This window comes from Zootermopsis nevadensis, unplaced genomic scaffold (assembly GCF_977971745.1).
Source record: "Zootermopsis nevadensis isolate Lab colony 2312 unplaced genomic scaffold, Znev_1.0 Znev_ptg000017l, whole genome shotgun sequence".
Lineage (NCBI taxonomy): Eukaryota > Metazoa > Arthropoda > Insecta > Blattodea > Termopsidae > Zootermopsis > Zootermopsis nevadensis.
In genome coordinates this window covers 9,410,889-9,428,368 of record NW_028259149.1, presented here as the reverse complement: position 1 = coordinate 9,428,368, position 17,480 = coordinate 9,410,889, and the positions used below count along the sequence as shown (strand labels likewise).

Here is a 17,480-nt window from a genome sequence, read left to right as displayed (position 1 = left end):
TTAAAAATGGCCGAACCTCTGTCGATGATGACGAGCGTTCTGGACGACCATCTTCGAGCACAACGCCCGAAAATGTTACGAAGATTCGGCAGGCCATTCACGAAGATCGACGTCGTACCATCAACGACTTGTGCGACATTGTTGGGATAGGCTATGGGACCTGTCAGCTGATTCTAAAGGAAGAACTCCACATGCGACGCATCGCAGCCAAGTTTGTGCCAAGGCTCCTGTCTGAGGACCAGAAGCAGAATCGACGTCTCGTTTGTCAGGAGCTCAAAGATCTTGCAAGAACCGACACCAACTTCCTTTCTAAGCTCCGTGTGACTTCTTCCTCTTCCCAAAGATGAAATTCAGCTAAAGGGAACGAGATTTGAGACGATAGAAGAGATTCAGGCAGAATCGCAGATGGTGCTTGACAGGCTGACAAAGAAAGATTTCCAGGGATGCTTCCAGGCTTGGCAGCGGCGCTGGGATCGTTGTGTTCACTCCCAGGGGAACTACTTCGAGGCTGATGGATGAATTTAATACCTGAGATAAATGTACGGGTTTATATACGCGCAGTCTTTAAACTTTCCGATCGCACATTAGCTCTAGTGATACACTGCATATAACTGGAAAACCATGGATGTTTGAAATCCACGATTAGCAAAGAATTGTTATAAATGTGTGCGATAGTAGTCGGGGTGCTGGGTTGTCAGCACGTCATGCTATAGGCGCCATTTCCACTGGTCACACTTAACGTGTACCGTAGTGAGCTGGCCAAAACTAAATCTAATACTGAAGCATAGCATATGGTGGTTAGGCGCAGGGGTCACTATACCCGATGCATTTACTTAAATAGTAACAGTTACATACTACTTAAACTTCCCAGTTGTTGTGCTCTCGATTTCAGACACAAAGACTTTTATGCCAACCAATGCGAATCGTTATGTGTCGAGAAATGGGACTATTCGATAGAAAGCGTTTCTTTGCGACAGCGCGATTCTGTTTACTAACCAGAGACTTCATCTCCATCACAAGCCAGATAACCACTGGACTTTGTCGAGATATGCAATAAGAAGTACCGATCCCTCTGACGGCAACAAATTTTCACTTTGATATAACCGAGGGTGTTTTAGGGGGACGCTTCGTTATATGCAAGTCATACCCCGGAGCGCAACTGGAATGACGTCGACACGAAGGCAGAAAGAGAGAACTGTGTTCGCTTGCGCAGTAGTTGAATTCCACCTCCATCTGACCATGCATCGTACTTCAGGAACGGCGTTGAAAATATTTCTGGGTTTCGTTTCCTTCCATAATGTACAGCGTTGTTTTGCTCTTACATTATCATCCACACAGACACTACATATCGAGCTACTTGGCGCATATGAAGACGCCTTTCAATGACATGCGGAAAGTACTCGGTTCGAGTCTCCATGAGTGACCAACTGTCCTGATTCAAATTTTCTGTAGTTTTATTCAGTCTCTCCGGGTATATGACAGTGTAGTTGTGCAAGCCCTTTCTCCCATAGCCTTCCATATTGTCATTTAATAACAATCTTTCCATATCTTATTCTAGATGGGAGGATTAAATTAAAATGAAATTTCATTAATGAATATTCCAGGCTGTAGATTGGGGTTCAGTTATCTGAGGATAAGGTCCAATGTCGGGCTATTGTGAATAGGGAAATGAACCTTGTGTTCCATAACAGACAATTTCTTTACCTAGCGACTATTAACTTCTAATGAAGGACTCTGATCCATAGAGTTATTTCTTAAGATTAATAATCTTAGCACTTGAAAGTAGTCGTAAAATGACCAAAAATCGTACTGCATCAGATCGAAGTTCGTTAGGAGTAGGATTAAGTTAAATTTTCATGCGTAGCCTAAATGGGACCCAATAGAAATAGATTTAACAAAATATCTTCCTAAGATAATGACAGACACAGTGCTTTGTAAGTGCCTGTAATGTGTTTTTGTTTACAGCGCCTGGGAAGAAAGCAGTTTGTCACACGTCTCCATTTATCTCACCAAACGACCGTCTACAAAACAAATTATTTACATTTTTTAAATAAAAATTTAGTGATAACATTGCCTTGCACTTAGCAGCAAGAATTGAAGTTGTATAAGGGGCGTTGAGGGTAATTATTTTAGTTGGTGAATATTTAACAATAAAGCGTGTTTTAATTAGGTTAAAAAAATTTCGGGCGATAATCCGTGTCAGTGTTTGAATCAAATGCCAGCGTTTCGAAGACTAGATCTGTCTTCGTGTTCAGAGTAAGTTTGAGAAATGACCAAACTGTCTGATGTGTATATCACTAGGTCTTACCCCGAAAAAATATTATAAAATTCGTGCAACATAAAAGTTACAAGAAGTTACAAGTCTTGACATGTTAATTAGGCTTTGAAATAGGTATTTAAGTGTTGATTTATAATATTAAGTAGCTCAATGGAGTAGAGTTTATGTTGAGAAGCTAGTAGTACGCTCAGCTAGTCGAGATATTCAACTACTTTTATGGAATCGTAAAATTTCTTGCTGTATTCACAAGAAGTTGCCTTCCTTGAGTCATGAATTCGAATTCACACCCGCATGCATTTTCTTATTAAATACATTGTAATATACACCCATCTGCTTCTAGATTCTCCAAGTTGTTTCTTCCTTTCATTATCATCTCTTGCATTCACATGATCTTGGATTGATCTTACTTGTCATAAATATATTTTAAGTTTAAATATAAATTAAAATAAAAGTAATTCAGAGGAAGCCGATAGAATTGCTGCTCGTAAAGAACGCCGTACGCCCTAACACGAACTCTAGGAACATGACCTTCCAATTATAAGCACTTGTTAAGAGTAACAGAGTCATTACAACTTTTATTATGTTGGTTATAGAAGTCGAATTTAATTAAGGAAAAAGGAGCAGAATTTCTTGTCAATCTGAATCCATCTTCATTAAAAGTCCGGAAGTTCGGACCATTTCTCCGCTCCGATGTAACGAACTTTTCAGTTGAGAGCAGGATTAACAGCGTTCATGATAATGTACTAAGATTTTACACAGGGACAGACTTTTCAGAAATTATGTTTATTGATAAAATTAGATTTAAAGGAGACTCAGAATTTCTTCAGAGAAAATGGGGCATTTCTGCGGATACCATGAAAGTAATAATAATGAAACTGGTTATTTTATGGGTTGTTGGGCCGTGTAGTCTAACATAAGTTTGCAGTCCTGATGATGGAGGCAGCAACCCAGAACGAAGCCATATTTTTACTCACCGACGTGAGATTCTGAAATCCGACCAAATAATAATGTTGACGGCTGAGCTAATGGGACTAGTGAGTAGTGTAACTTGAGCACTGAAAGAATTGTGCTTGATTTATACAGATACATTCACCAGAACGATTTGCAAATGTGGAATTATTGAACTCAGTAATTAAGTTGCTGACACACTGACTTAATTAATATAAGATATTGACTAACCAGCTTATTCTGCCTAATAACGTAATTGCGTGTTAGTTGATAATGAAATGTGTTTATTATGAAACCTGAATCTTGTAGTTTCTGTCACATCATGCCATTAGCCGTTTAAATCCGGTTAACATATGCACAGCGAGTTTTGCTAAAAACTAATAAATTTAATAATACTATAGAGACCTGCCCTTTTATTCAAAAATAACATTAAATTGGGAACCCGTCGAATGCCTGTATATTTCCCTGATTATATGTAAAAAGTAACATATTTCACATGTGACATTGATAACCGCCAAAAATTATACGCACTGAAAAAAGCTGCCAGACGTAGAAAATAGTGGTTTTCCAGGTAGTAATGCAGACCATATTTTAATATTTTTACCATGGCAACAGTCATAATAATTCACCTGCAACATACTTGTTCTTTGTTCTGTTACTATTACTACGCTTGGTCTACTAGGCCGGAAAAAACCCTTAACGGCTTGGCCATGGAAGTGGTTTCAATTTATGCATAAATTATTCAGTAAGGCCGAAAATCCCGTAAAAGACTCGCCTTGATAGTGGTTTTAATAATTTATGCGTGTCTTTAATCATAAAAATTATCTCATGAGGATGGGACCGGTGAAGGGATCTTCCGAAATCGGTAACGGTACTGAATGTTTGGCTTCATTGAAAGACAGGGTTTTAACCTCCTTAGCAACTATCATCTTCTGAAGAAGGATTGTGTTCCATGAAGTGGATTAATTATTTGTTCTGATTTTCGTTCAGTTTTGTTAATTTTCAAGGCCACGTATTTAAATGACGTAAGTGATATTACACATTTTATTTGTAGTTATTTAACCCCTTCTAATTCAATGGTAACTATATGACCCACCTGCTTCAACAATTCTTTATTTTGTATTTATGGGTTTCGTATGATTCTCATTATAAACAGGGATTATTTGCTCAAACATCATTAACCATCTGATTTTGTAATGGTGAAGTGTGATGTTTTACTTGCAGCACGGACTGACTTATTTAATGTTATTTAGACAAGCTTTTGAGGGTTAATTGATCTCTTATAGGATTTGAGACTTTTGCGGCGAGTACAATCAATAAAATCTTCTCGGGCAATCAGTCGCATCAGAACCCTGATGAGGGAGACAGAGTTGGTTCCCGAAACGTCGGTTTACTACAGTCACCAGTTAACGCGGCTGATTGCCCGAGAAGATTTTATTAACTGAACTCTTCTTTAACTTATCAGTCTCTTAGCTAATAAAAACATTCTCAGTCTTTTATGGAACAGTGAGTTTTATTTCTTTGTTCACAAGAGTTCTCCACCCCTGACTAGGAAGTGCGATTAATGCGATGCACGTATTTACACACTATTTAAGTTTCTTCTGCGCTTAGATCTTTCAAGTGGCATCTTTCTCCATTTTTTTCCGATGAAAACTAACATCTTCACTCAGTCCGCCCCACACATTTCACTCCTCTTGGTTTGATCACTGCAACATTATTTGGTGAAAAGTCGTACAAACTACGAAGACCGCCATCATGCGAGTATTTAAACTAAACACGCCTCTTAATGTCACACTGTGCAAAAATTTTATATTACCTTTTTGTTTCTTGAAGACTAGTGTCAGAAAGAAGGCAAAATTTAGTTTCAACTACTTCAAAAGAGAAGCAGCTCCCGTTTCGGAATGTTCATATTCTTCGGGAAATAAATCAGCCGTACACCATTTCTGAGCTTTGGTAAATGGAATCCGCTTCGTATGTAGGCTGCTAGACCATTACCATGTTAATTATGTTTTATTACTTCAGTCCGTGACTCTGGGACAGCGATTCTGAAGCCAGACTTCTCCGTGGCAACACCCTTAATCAATTTCTGATAATGTTGGTATTCCAATACATGCATATATATATGTACATAGACACAGGATGTACAAGAGAGATGTATACACACCAACAACTTTGGGGACCGCTTGTCAGTCAACTGTTCACCGCCACGAAGTAAAAGGTGGTAATTTTGAACACCTACAATAGATACGCTAATTCACTAAATGCCAATACTGATGTATGTAATGGTTTAGTTTATTGTGTTTATACATATTTTGAGACACACTGTGTATAAAGGGCTTAAAATTTCATTTTTAGTATAAATTCATACTTTCTTTGCGTTTACCTAAATGTCTTCATGGAGCAGAACTACAATTTCTAATTCAGTCAAATATTTTATTGTCAGTTTTTATCGTTTTCTTCATAGGCTCACTAATATTTTCTGTGAAGAAAGTTTGAGGCCTAATTTTCTTAAAGCAGGGAACTTTTATGCTTATGTACATATTCTCACTACCAGAAAGTTATAAGCCATAACCTCAATGTCTGGCATCGAGTTCATGTCTGTAATTTTAAAGTGTATGATTTATTTTATTGTTTTCCTTTCCTTTAGTCGAAAAACCTGAAGAGAAGAAACCGCTTGAATACAATCCATATCGCCGCACATTTTATAAGATGCCATTTAATATTATTTTTCCTGTGAGAGTATTGTATGCATTACTCACTTTTGGCGCCCTATGTCACATTCTCTGCCCACCATATCCTCCTTGATTTGACCACATTAGTAATATCTGATGAACAGACTCATCATGCAGTTGTCTGTCCTCTTGATACTTACTCCCTTTTTGATACAATATTCTCCTCAGCATAAACACCTTTTTTCTCAAACATTCTTATATTCTGTGTTCTTCCGCTAGGATAAATAACTAAGTTTTACATCCATGCGAAACAGCATGTAAAATTATATTTTAATTTACACTTTAAATATAATCCGGGGAGACAAATATTTTGAACGACATAGCACCAATCATTTAAATAATGTAGTTTGCCCTTAATTTCTTCATAAATGCGAGTCTGATTTTGATTTATTGTTGTCGTTTCCAAAATATTTTAACTTTTCCACGTTTTCGAACTATTTGATAGCTGTCTCATATCACGAGGTTTCAATGCCAATCTTCCCAGTATTTAAATTACATGTAAATTATTGGCAGTTTTACTAATATTGCGTCTGGCTTGTATTCAGAATATAGTGGTTTGATTCTTGCCTGGTACACCGGCTGTCCTGGAAGTGGCGCTTAGCAGTTTCTCCATGTGAATGCAGGGGTTGTTATACTTTACAATAGTCCACGATCGCTTTCTATCCATTTGATGTGATTCGAACCTAAGTACCCCAGCAGTTAACACTTTGACATTACATAATCATTAGCCATGACAAAGCTGCTAATTCAACAACCGAACGTAGAGGTCTAGTTGTTAGTACTGTTTTGTATTTGCAAGATTGTGGATTCAGATCTGGGACTTGGATACCGGCTTTCTTGACCGAAGGTTTTCGTGGTTTTCCTCACTTTCTCCAGGAAAGTTCCTGGCGACTACCGCCATTTCCGTATTGCTTCCTTCAGCACACCAGTTAAAGAAATTGAAAGCGTCGTTAAATATCAGTGAACGGATAGATGTCTGAGCTGTTGCGGAGGAGACCGCTTGATATTGACCACAGATTCAGTGAATTTTAGATCTTATGTCTATTATAAGTATTTTATCTCTCGGTTGTAGTGACGTAAACTTCAGGCATTCCTGTAAGTGAAAACACAAACAGAATGACACAATAATGCCATCACATTATGAAGGGGGTTGGTCCGGATAAGCAGTTTTATCAGACTGGGCTCGGCGAGCGGTTTGTGGGGCGGAGGGGATGAAGATCGGGGGTGGTAGCTCCCCGCGGTGGGCCAGGGGACGGACTTGCGCCCCTAGTACTCCCCTGCGTTACGAGGAGTTATAGTGGCAGGGAAGGGGGAACAACCACCATCAGAGCGACGGTAGCTGTAGTTTTTACTGGCAGAAATCTCGTATACTCGAGCGTACACATCGATACACACACTCGCACGTCTTCTGGCATGGAAACATTGTCTTGCGCTTTGAAGTCGTCCAAGTTCTGACATTGTTGCTGTAACAGTTTGAATAATTTATGAAGTATAGTAGTCTCAGATTTATTTTTGGTAGTTCCGTCCGGGTAGGTATTTAACGGAGACAGTTGAATAAAAGTTCAATACGTGAAATATGTTATTAAGGCGAGTAATAATTGAAGACGTGGAGTAATCTCAGAGGCGCACAGCTCAGAAAGGGAGGATACAAGATAAATTTCACAAAACGTGAGTACTAGCTCAACATAATAAACAGCAACTTCAGATTAATGTCTGGCTTATGGTGAATGTATATACCGTTTGTGACGAAGCTTTGAAAAGCCACTTTATGTCTTATCGCCATAAAATGCACTTAATTATACAATACATTTTAATAATATTTCTAAACCTACTATCCTATGGAGATAACTGTTTCCTGCGATGTTCAGCCGTGTAATCTGGTAGAAGTTTACCGACGTTTCAGAAGTACTTGCTGCTTCCATCATCAGGGTTGATGAGTATTTAAAATCTCACGTACTGTTTTATGATTTACTTCTTACAGTTTATAATTATAATGTATTACAAGCTCAAAATAATTCAGTTGCTGCTCTAAGGTTTGTTTATTACTACATCAGGACGTATGCAGTTCTATTACAACTTTGTGTATGTTAAAAGTAAAATATGTTAAATTTAGGAATAAAAATTCATTCTGTAATGTCACCAGTGAACGGTGTTCCTTGATAAATTTGCAGACTCCAGTTTCATCTCTTGTCGAATGTCCCTAGCTTTTTTACGGGTCCATTCTTTAGAAACGTTATCTTCACTATGGCTGCAAAATGGTCTTCCCTGGTTGTATGTTTTTGAGGTTTAATTCCCCTTACGATGAGTAAGTTTCTTTAGGTAAATACCCAATCTGGCAAATATGTTACAATGTACGAAAATTAAAAAGTTGAATTTTTGAAATTAAATGATGCTTTGTGCTTCTGTTAGTGTCATATTACATAACCCATCGGAATAGTCTTGAAGTGCAGTGTAATGTGCCAGGGTTTATGTGCGAACATTCTTCTTCACCTGAAAATATGAAATCGATATGGACGTGTATCAGCAATGTCACGGACAGTCGCATGCAACTGTTTCGAAATCTCCTTATATTGTTATGATTATCGTCTTCATTCTACGAACGTCTAGCTGAGTACTTTGTAAATTAGATTTTTATATCTGTGATTTACCGTTATCATCATCATCGCTGTTGTTGTTGTCGTCATAAATGACTAATGGACAAGATGTTTCACAAAATAGACGAGATTTGAGAGAATTTGACTGTAGCTTGAAACTATATGCTTGGAGATGGCAGGTAAGGAACTATAAAAAGTATAATTTCAGCTGTGATACCAAAGACAATTTCTTAAAAATGTTGCACTTTATATGTGAGTAAGAGCATGTCATAAACCAGAAATGACAGTTTTGGAAAAATAATAAAGTAGTTCACACTTTATTTGACTTTTATTCGATTGAATTAAGTGCAATAAACAGAAATGTTAGTCTAGATGCCCTATAGTTTACTTAATATAAATTTCCTTTAGTTACTATATTTAAATTCAAGGTATTAATTACAATTTCAATGCAATAACATTGTGCTGGATATTGTCCGTTGTTTATTTTTCATGTATACGACGTTTCGGGATGTCCCTGCACCCAGCTTCAGATGATTTGTCATTGTGCTGACAAAAAGTGAAGCTGACAAATGCGAACTAAATTTAGTAACGACGAAGCATTTCACACATATGGCCACACCATTTTTCATTGAAACATTTTTTCTAATTTATTATTCTCGTAGATATGTACACTTTTCCTTAGGTACGCCTTAATACATGCTGGTACCTTAAAAATGTTACAAAACGGTGCGATTTCGGTAAATTTGCTTTAACCGAGATAAAGCCATGGCTCAGAAGCTACCTCCTCAACACTGGCCCAGGTTAGTTCCCATGTCAGGACATTTGGGACTTACAGTGAATGAAGTTGTGGAATTTTATTTTTTTCCGCTGAGCAGCCACCCTCGGTTTCAGTAGTAATTTGTCTGATATTCAGTAGTCTGAAAAGTGAAAAAGGCCTTTGTCATAGCATCAATCCTATCTCTGGGATTCATATGTGACCCGGTATTAGACTGAACTCTGAAAGAAGTTAATTCTATAGGATTAAAAACTATAATAATTTAAAGTTAATGGACTTTCATCTTGGTTACGGCTTAGTATACTCTTGTAGGTTGCTACTAATGTGTTACGAACATCTGTTCCATCTTCATGGTAGAATTTACCCTGATGATGGAAGATAATTTTCCTCCGAAACGTTTATAGCCATCTACAAGTTCAGAATGCGTCGCAAACCAGAAGACCTCAAACGAAAATTACACTTTTTTGGGAACCTGAAGTCTCAGAAATTGACATGAAGTCATTACAGTGCGCTTACCCGTAAAGGGTATGACGTCTCTAAAGCTGGTTGTCCGACCCAGAAGCATAACACGCAACACGTGTCGATCAACCCGCCCATAAAACATTCCGACTCTCCAGTAGGCCTAACACGGGTAAGGCGGAGCTATCAATGCTGCCTATAAAAAATAAAATTTCGCTGGCAAACTGGCTTCATAACTGGTACAATAACAACGACTTTGCTCCGGACTCGGTAACACACAATATTCACATTTTAGTGTTGTACACTAGGTGCCCGAGGTAGGCATATTGACGGCAAGACCCTTTAGATGCGTTCGTAATGTGCAAAAGCGGATATTAAAATAGTTTTGCTCGCCTGTGCGCTTGTAACAACTCGAGAAATGCTCACCGGATGTTCACGAAATTTAAGTTTTGGAAAAAATTTCCGTCATTTACAGTTTTGACTAAAATCGGATAACAGTAACCTACTTGCGTTTTCTTCGCATCGTACGTGCCTGAGTAGGAAATCTAGCAGGAAAATTTCCCGACCATTTATAAAGTTTATACAGGCTACCAATTTTTTTGCAAACGCGCCATAAATGATATGCCGTGCATGCACTTCCTGCCTTGATCCATTTGTCACTGCGTTCACACCGGCCTTGAGTCTTCTATCCATCGGGTACAAGTGGCCCTTCCCTCAGGATAAGGTGACCGCACCTTCATATGGTGCCGTGGTTAAGAATGACTGGTACTTTACCGCCAATCCCGGTGCGATTTTAAAGCACAGGGTTAAGTTTACCTTCCACTTTTTAATTCCAACATCAGTTCACACATGTATCCTAAGTGAGCGAGGCTGATCTTGAAACTATACGGAGAGGAATGGAAGTCATTCGCGTCTGCCCGATGTCCTTCACATAAGATTCTAAATGCGATGAACAGTTTTTATACGGGGGCCGAAAATACGTATCTTTCTTTTTCGGGTTTAAAACCAGATAATTATTTCCTTATATAGTTACTGAAAAGTACGTAATTTTGAAGAGTCTGATAAGATTAGTGTCTATTTTAGTGTTTATTTCATCGTTTGATATAAGAAGGGTACAAGGTGTTATAATATTTTTCAATCCAGCAAAGTCTCTGAAGCAGTCATTCTTTAACAACTGATAATCTTTAGTCAAAATATTCCCGTCTTTTCTTGAACCCAAAGGCGTATTACCGTGTTGAGAAGATCCTCTTTGGCCCTACGGAGAGATCGATTAATCCATTCCGCAACCTCATATGCAATATTTCTTTCTTTATTTCTTTATTCGATCTGCTTGGCTTGTCCAATCACCGTCTGTCTGAGCGGGGAACTGACTCGACCTTGAAGTCAAGACTTTATGCTGAATACTGTCCTGAGAACATTTTCCCTTACTAAAAGTGTCCCCACTTTTGGCACAGTCTGTAAGATATTTCATACCATGGGTGTGTTACCAGTGACCCAGGTAAAGTACTAAGTTATAAAAAACTATGAAATACAGAATACCGAAAAGTTAGAAAACTAATGGAGACTTGAGAGTCAGCTGATGCTTATTCCATAATATTAGGACGGTTGTGCTCCTGCGCAGATTGGTATGGGTACTTCTATTTCAAGGTCGAGTCATTTCTCCGCCCAGACAAGACATGCTGTAAGATTTGAGGTTTTCACGGCGATGAGTCTGAAGATGGTTGTCTTCTGGGTTGTAGAACACTGTGTAGTCTGGTAGAAGTTTACCGACGTTTTTAAGGTCCTTGCTGCCTCCATTATCGGGGCGCAACAACCCAGAATAAAGTCATCATCAATACACGTAGTACGTTTGCAGAACTGCGACAGTCATATGAATCATGTGTTTCATCCATTTCCGTCTTTAACTATCTTTGTTTACAAAAGTAATGAAAAACAGCTCAGCTAAGGCTTATTTGGAGTTTGGATGACATTGTGTTGGTTTTAAATCAGTGTAACAGGGACACTTAGATCTTGGAAGCTGCGTCTGGAAGCTTCCGAGGACAACTGGACCAGGAATTTAAATGGCTTAGAAATCAATGTATTGTGTGACACAAGCTACTGTTGCTCTCTGCTTCTGATCTTCTAGCCAGAAGGAAGGGACGGCCTTTATATGGTTTACATCGACACATTTTCAGAATAAAGAATGTGCTGCTGTAGCCGTCATCGAATTGCGTGCTTCAAGGCCACGAATGTAGTTGGCCAACTCCCCTTCCCACATCTACATACCCGCGTGGTTCTGAGTCAACAGTACAGCGTTCCTACTTCTGCCACGGTGCGTGTTTTGAGCTGTCTTCACTCGCTCGAGTTCCCCTGTTCGTGTTGAAACGTTGTACGATCTTGCTGTGACCTTGAATCATGCAGTTTGATGACTTCTGATATAGCGGGAATATCATATTCATAATTTGTACTCTTCGTCAAATATTATCATGATCAAATAAAAGAAGTTGGGATGGACGATGTGACAGCCATGGTGGAGAGAAGAAATTTACACAAAAATTCCGTCGGAAAACCTGGCTGGAAAATACCATTTTGGAGACGTAGACATAGATGGAAGAATGACATTGACATTAATTTACGTTGGGAGTGAAGTAGGGACTAAATTCATGACTGCAGACTTCTGAGAGGAACAGGCTGCCAGCTCTTGTGGACACTGTAAAGATGAGAGGATGAAGATTTCTGTCTTCTGGGTTGTTGCGCTGTGAAGTCTGGTCGATGTTTACCAACGTTTCAGAGGTCATACTACCTCCGTCATCAGGGCGATTCTTAGTATGAAGATTTCTGTCTTCTGGGTTGTTGCGCTGTGTAGTCTGGTCGATGTTTACCAACGTTTCAGAGGTCATACTACCTCCGTCATCAGGGCGATTCTTAGTATGAAGATATCTGTCTTCTGGGTTGTTGCGCTGTGTAGTCTGGTCGATGTTAACCAACGTTTCAGAGGTCATACTGCCTCCGTCATCAGGGCGATTCTTAGTATGAAGATTTCTGTCTTCTGGGTTGTTGCGCTGTGTAGTCTGGTCGATGTTTACGAACGTTTCAGAGGTGATATTGCCTCCGTCATCAGGGCGATTCTTAGTATGAAGATTCATCGCCCTGATGACGGAGGCAGTGTGACGTTGGTATTCATACTCACCGCTGTGAAAACCTCAAATCATACATGGAGACAATGTGTTAATCAGAAACGTTGGTATCAACGTACAAGGCCACACGGCGTTACAACCCAGAACAACATCGACATCTTAGCCGTCTTGAAATCTTTGAACATCATTGTAATGAATTTCTGTGATCCATAAAAAAGTGGCTGTCCCCTGGAGTTTGGTTCCTTTTAATGCAGGCCGTATTAAATAATTATCCTTCAAGAATATTTAAATAATCTTACCAAACTGTTTCCTCGATCTAAAATCCCTAGACTTGTTTTGTAACGACCTTGCAGAAGTACAAGAAGGCCATACACTCTGTAAGTTACATGAGAGATTCTCTGCGTGCCTCTCACTTCAAGTTGAACAGTGAATCGAGTTCAATAGTGGGACTGTGTAAACATAAGCCGAAAGGGGGCAGTAGTTGCATCAAGGGCCTCTCACTGCTCTTTTCACGAAGAATTGTCTAGGTTTTAGCGCCCTAACCTCCTCCCGTGGAACTCAAGGAAAACCCTTTTATACGTCTGACAGTTTGTTTCATCGGCTGATTGATCACAAAATTCTTAGGAAAGTTTCTTGTCTGTGTGTCCTCGGTAATAAGGTTTGGACCTTCAAATCAAGTAAACCTTCAAGATTCTGTACGTTCATTGCTAGAAGTGAATTAACGAATATTAGAGATATCATGACAGTCTATAAATAAATGTCTGCCTTCTGGGTTGCAGCGCCGTGTAGTCTGATAATTTACCATCATCAGGACGATGAATCGCCCTGATGATGGAGTCAATAAATCCCTCTGAAACGGTAGTAATCTTCTACCAGACTACACGGCGTTACAGCACAGAAGTCAGCCATCTTCGGAGTCACAGCCGTGAGAACCTCAAATCCTACTTAATCTATTTTCATCTGCGTGTCTTTTTCTGAAGGACTCTGCAGGTTCTGAGGAAGCTTGGTGCGGATTGTCTGCTCTGATGGCTGTCGCGTCAAATTAATTTTGTTTTTTTATCAGTGGATCCTTTTGCTTTAGAGTCAAGAAAATCGGGAGAAACTAGTAACGCCATTCTGCGAGTTATACTGATGACGTTAAGTTTTTACAACAACAACAATAATAATAATTTATAGCATATATCTAATTGTGATAAATGCATACAAATTGCAATTTGAGTAATATTTAGTCTTCTGGTCATCTGCTTGTAAACCGATGATCTAAATTGGAATTTTCTGTATTATAAACTTGTATTTACTGACTAGCATTGACAACTGGGGTTCGTAAGCACGTAAATCTGTAAATTAGGAAAGTAGTTGCGCTTGTATTTTACATCATTAGCTGTATTATTCTGCATACTGTTATTTTGTGTTGAAGTTTTTGATATTAATTTTTTGATGACCATGACGGGTGGGGAGGGGGAGGTTAGGGGCAGAAACATTTTTTCCACCATGACGTTTGTTATTAAATTATTTGCAGCTGCAAATTGTGCTACCTTTAGGCCATTATTATTGGTTTCTACATTGTAGACTATTCCTTCCAAATAGTTTGACATAAATTTCTTCTTTCCCAAGCTTCGCATTATAATCACCAAGTACTATTATCATATCATGTTTCGGAATTTTATCACAACATAACATCGACTAAAGTATGCGCCTTTGTATGTTCTGCGTAGCTTACACTCACAAGTCAGATATCTTTGGTCGACCACATGAATGTGTTTGACGAAATGCAACCCGCTGATGCAGCGGTGACAGCCGTTTGGCTGCCAGGACACAATGTCGCCCTCCAGAGCCCACCCAGTAGATGCAGAGCCGATACGACAGATTGTCAGAGTGAGATGAATTGAAATAAAAACAATCAGTGAAGTCGAAAGTGGAGGTTGAAAGTGATCAATACAGTTACGAAGATCATTGCTACACGTAAAAGTGACAGGTTGTTTCACGTCTTTGTCAAGGTCGGCGTCAAAGGTCAAGTGAGGATTGAAAAAGAATGTTCGAATCAATACAAGCGAATAGGTAGAAGTGGTCCATACACGGAGAAGACAACGTATCCAATCCATGGTTAAATAATGCTCTGTATTTACAAACGCGTCTATTTTCGGTTAATCTCCACCAGACTGCACAGTGATATATCCCAGCAGACAGCCGTCTTCACACGTCACCTGAAACCCGACTTAATATTTAGGTCATCTCAATCAGCTTCACCTAATATTCAGTATCCCACATTAAGTGTTTTAGTTGCAGTTTGTTTGACACGTCTGTACTGAATGATACTTGACCGACTGTCTAAAAATAGGGACTGAGCCATACAAAATACTGCATTGATTTCGTAATATGTAAACTTGTTCTTCCGGATTTTGTACAGGTCAGATCTGAGGCTAGCTGAACTGGGAGACACAAAAGATAGGCTCACTGTCCTCTGTTTTCTGTTTTCCTTTTCTACCTGAAGACGGAAGCAGAATTCAGCTTCCGAAACGTTGTAGTTTCGTAATTTAGACGATGCACTAAGTCCAAAACGATAATTCTGAAATTACAAACGCCCTAACGTCAGAAACATTCAGACTGCGATTTAAGAAACATGTTCGAAACATATTTTGATTAAGCGCATGTTTAACAAATTACAACAGGAAATGCTTATGGTTGTATGTAGTGTAATATCTTACCGCTGATTGTATTTACAACTGCAGAATATCGTCTGCATGCAATGCATGATATTAACTCCTTCAGCGACTAATTAATTTCTGCAGTAAATGACATAGAACGTTGGACGGTATAAGATCTCAAAGCCGACACTTGGAAGGTTGTTATAGTTAAAGTGTGATACACCTTTCCACTTTATTGTGTGTCTAAAGCCAACGAGACATGCAAATGCCCTGCATGATTTCATGTAGCGTATCTTTTTAACGCAGTGAATTGGATTTCAATCACAATTAGCCTCCGCTAGGCAAATCATATCCCTACGCATAGTTTGAGCATGTTAATCTGAAGGAACAATTGAAGCATGATTTCATGCAGTGGGCAGTCAATGTGTAATTGAAAACTCCGGCACTACAAAGGACAAATTAATCGATTCTTGGATTATTTTCATCTATCCAGGTTATTTACGTCGGGGTGCAAAGATTTGAAACTATTTATTAACTCGGTAAGTGAATGCTTCCGTTAAGTTCGGATTATTTTCTCTTCTGTTCTACTCCCCCGAAAAGTAATAATTATAATACTTGTAAATGTCATTAGAACTTATACTATTTGTGTAACAGCGTCAAGTAGAAATGGATGCTGAGGTTGTTTTATATCGATGTGCTGGTGGGAATAAGCTTTTCTTTACGTAGAATATACGACTATTCACAGAAATGGAAACATTTTGAGAGGAGCTTTATCACGCAGTTAAAGGGACCAAATCTAGCGCGTTGATATACAGTGTTTAAGGATCTGTTGAATAATTTTCCTCTTTAAGGTAAAGGTGTGTACTAAGCATTTTAATTGGATAGTTTCTCATACTTCGAATTTATGAGTTTAAAATTTACTAGTTATATAATTACTTATATAGAGTGTTACATGTAGAACGAAACACTGATTAAAAAAATCATTTGTAAGTTTTGATGACATCAATATAACAAGAACATACGAGTTAATTTTTAAGTCTTATTCTTTAGGAAGAACTTGCACTAGAGCCTTAAACAGATGCTGGAAATGTTCACCGCCTTCTCGAAGTCAATTATAAACCGTTTTAAATGTTGTTTCGCGCGGTTTTGCGAAGTGTTTCTGGACCGCTGTAAACAACAGCCTGTTCAATATAGTATTTAATTTCCTCGAGGTTTCGTTGGTTGTTCGAATAACAAATTTGATATGCCCACAAAATAATTGTGGCAAAGTCTTGACGCCGGACATGTTCCCCGTTGCAAATCCTTCCCATACCCAGAGAATTTGATACCATTCGGTGTATTGTTCTCTTGTTCATTGAGAGATGCTTCACGAACATCAGAAAGCGCTTCCTGCTCGGGAATACAAACCACGTCCACACTTGTAATATTTCGTTATTGCGTAAATGATAATTTTTTCCCTGTATTGCTCTGACAAATATTTAGTATATGGGAGGTCTTATTTGAATCACCTTAATATTAGATTAAGAGTACATATATGAAGTCCCTTCTTATGCAGCTTTCTCCACTCTCCCCTTATTTTATATCACAGTTTCGAATACTTCCTTAACGTTCTGTTCTCAAACGCTTTTAATGTGTCCTTTCCTTTGGGCGAGAGACCAGGTTTCATACCCATGTAACGTAGGGCATAAAATAAGATTTTCGTATATTTTAATGTTTATATGTTTATGGTAGATTCGAAGACAAAGAACCAAACTGAATAGCTGCAAGTATCTCCTGAATGTTATTTGCTTTAATATTCCTATTATTTAGGAAAGGGTGTTTGTTGTGGTAGTATTTGTTGCCAGTATGCCTTAATTTTAGCTCTGCGGGTTTCTTTATTGATACTTATTTATGAATTCGTAGAAGAACTTTACAGGAACATTCAACAAGAAGA

The 17,480-nt window shown here is 38.6% G+C and overlaps 1 protein-coding gene across 2 annotated transcripts in view; it reads left to right on the top strand.

The window, feature by feature from the left end:
* LOC110839339 (corin serine peptidase) overlaps window positions 1–17,480 on the top strand; it is a 123,615-nt gene that overhangs the window by 64,602 nt on the left and 41,533 nt on the right. The window contains exon 1 of one of the 2 annotated variants that reach the window (XM_087350353.1): window positions 7,330–7,626. The exons of the other annotated variant lie outside the window; for it this stretch is intronic. The gene's annotated coding sequence lies outside the window, so the exon portion shown is untranslated. Of the gene's footprint in view, window positions 1–7,329; window positions 7,627–17,480 lie in introns of those variants that run through there. 2 annotated transcript variants of the gene reach the window in all.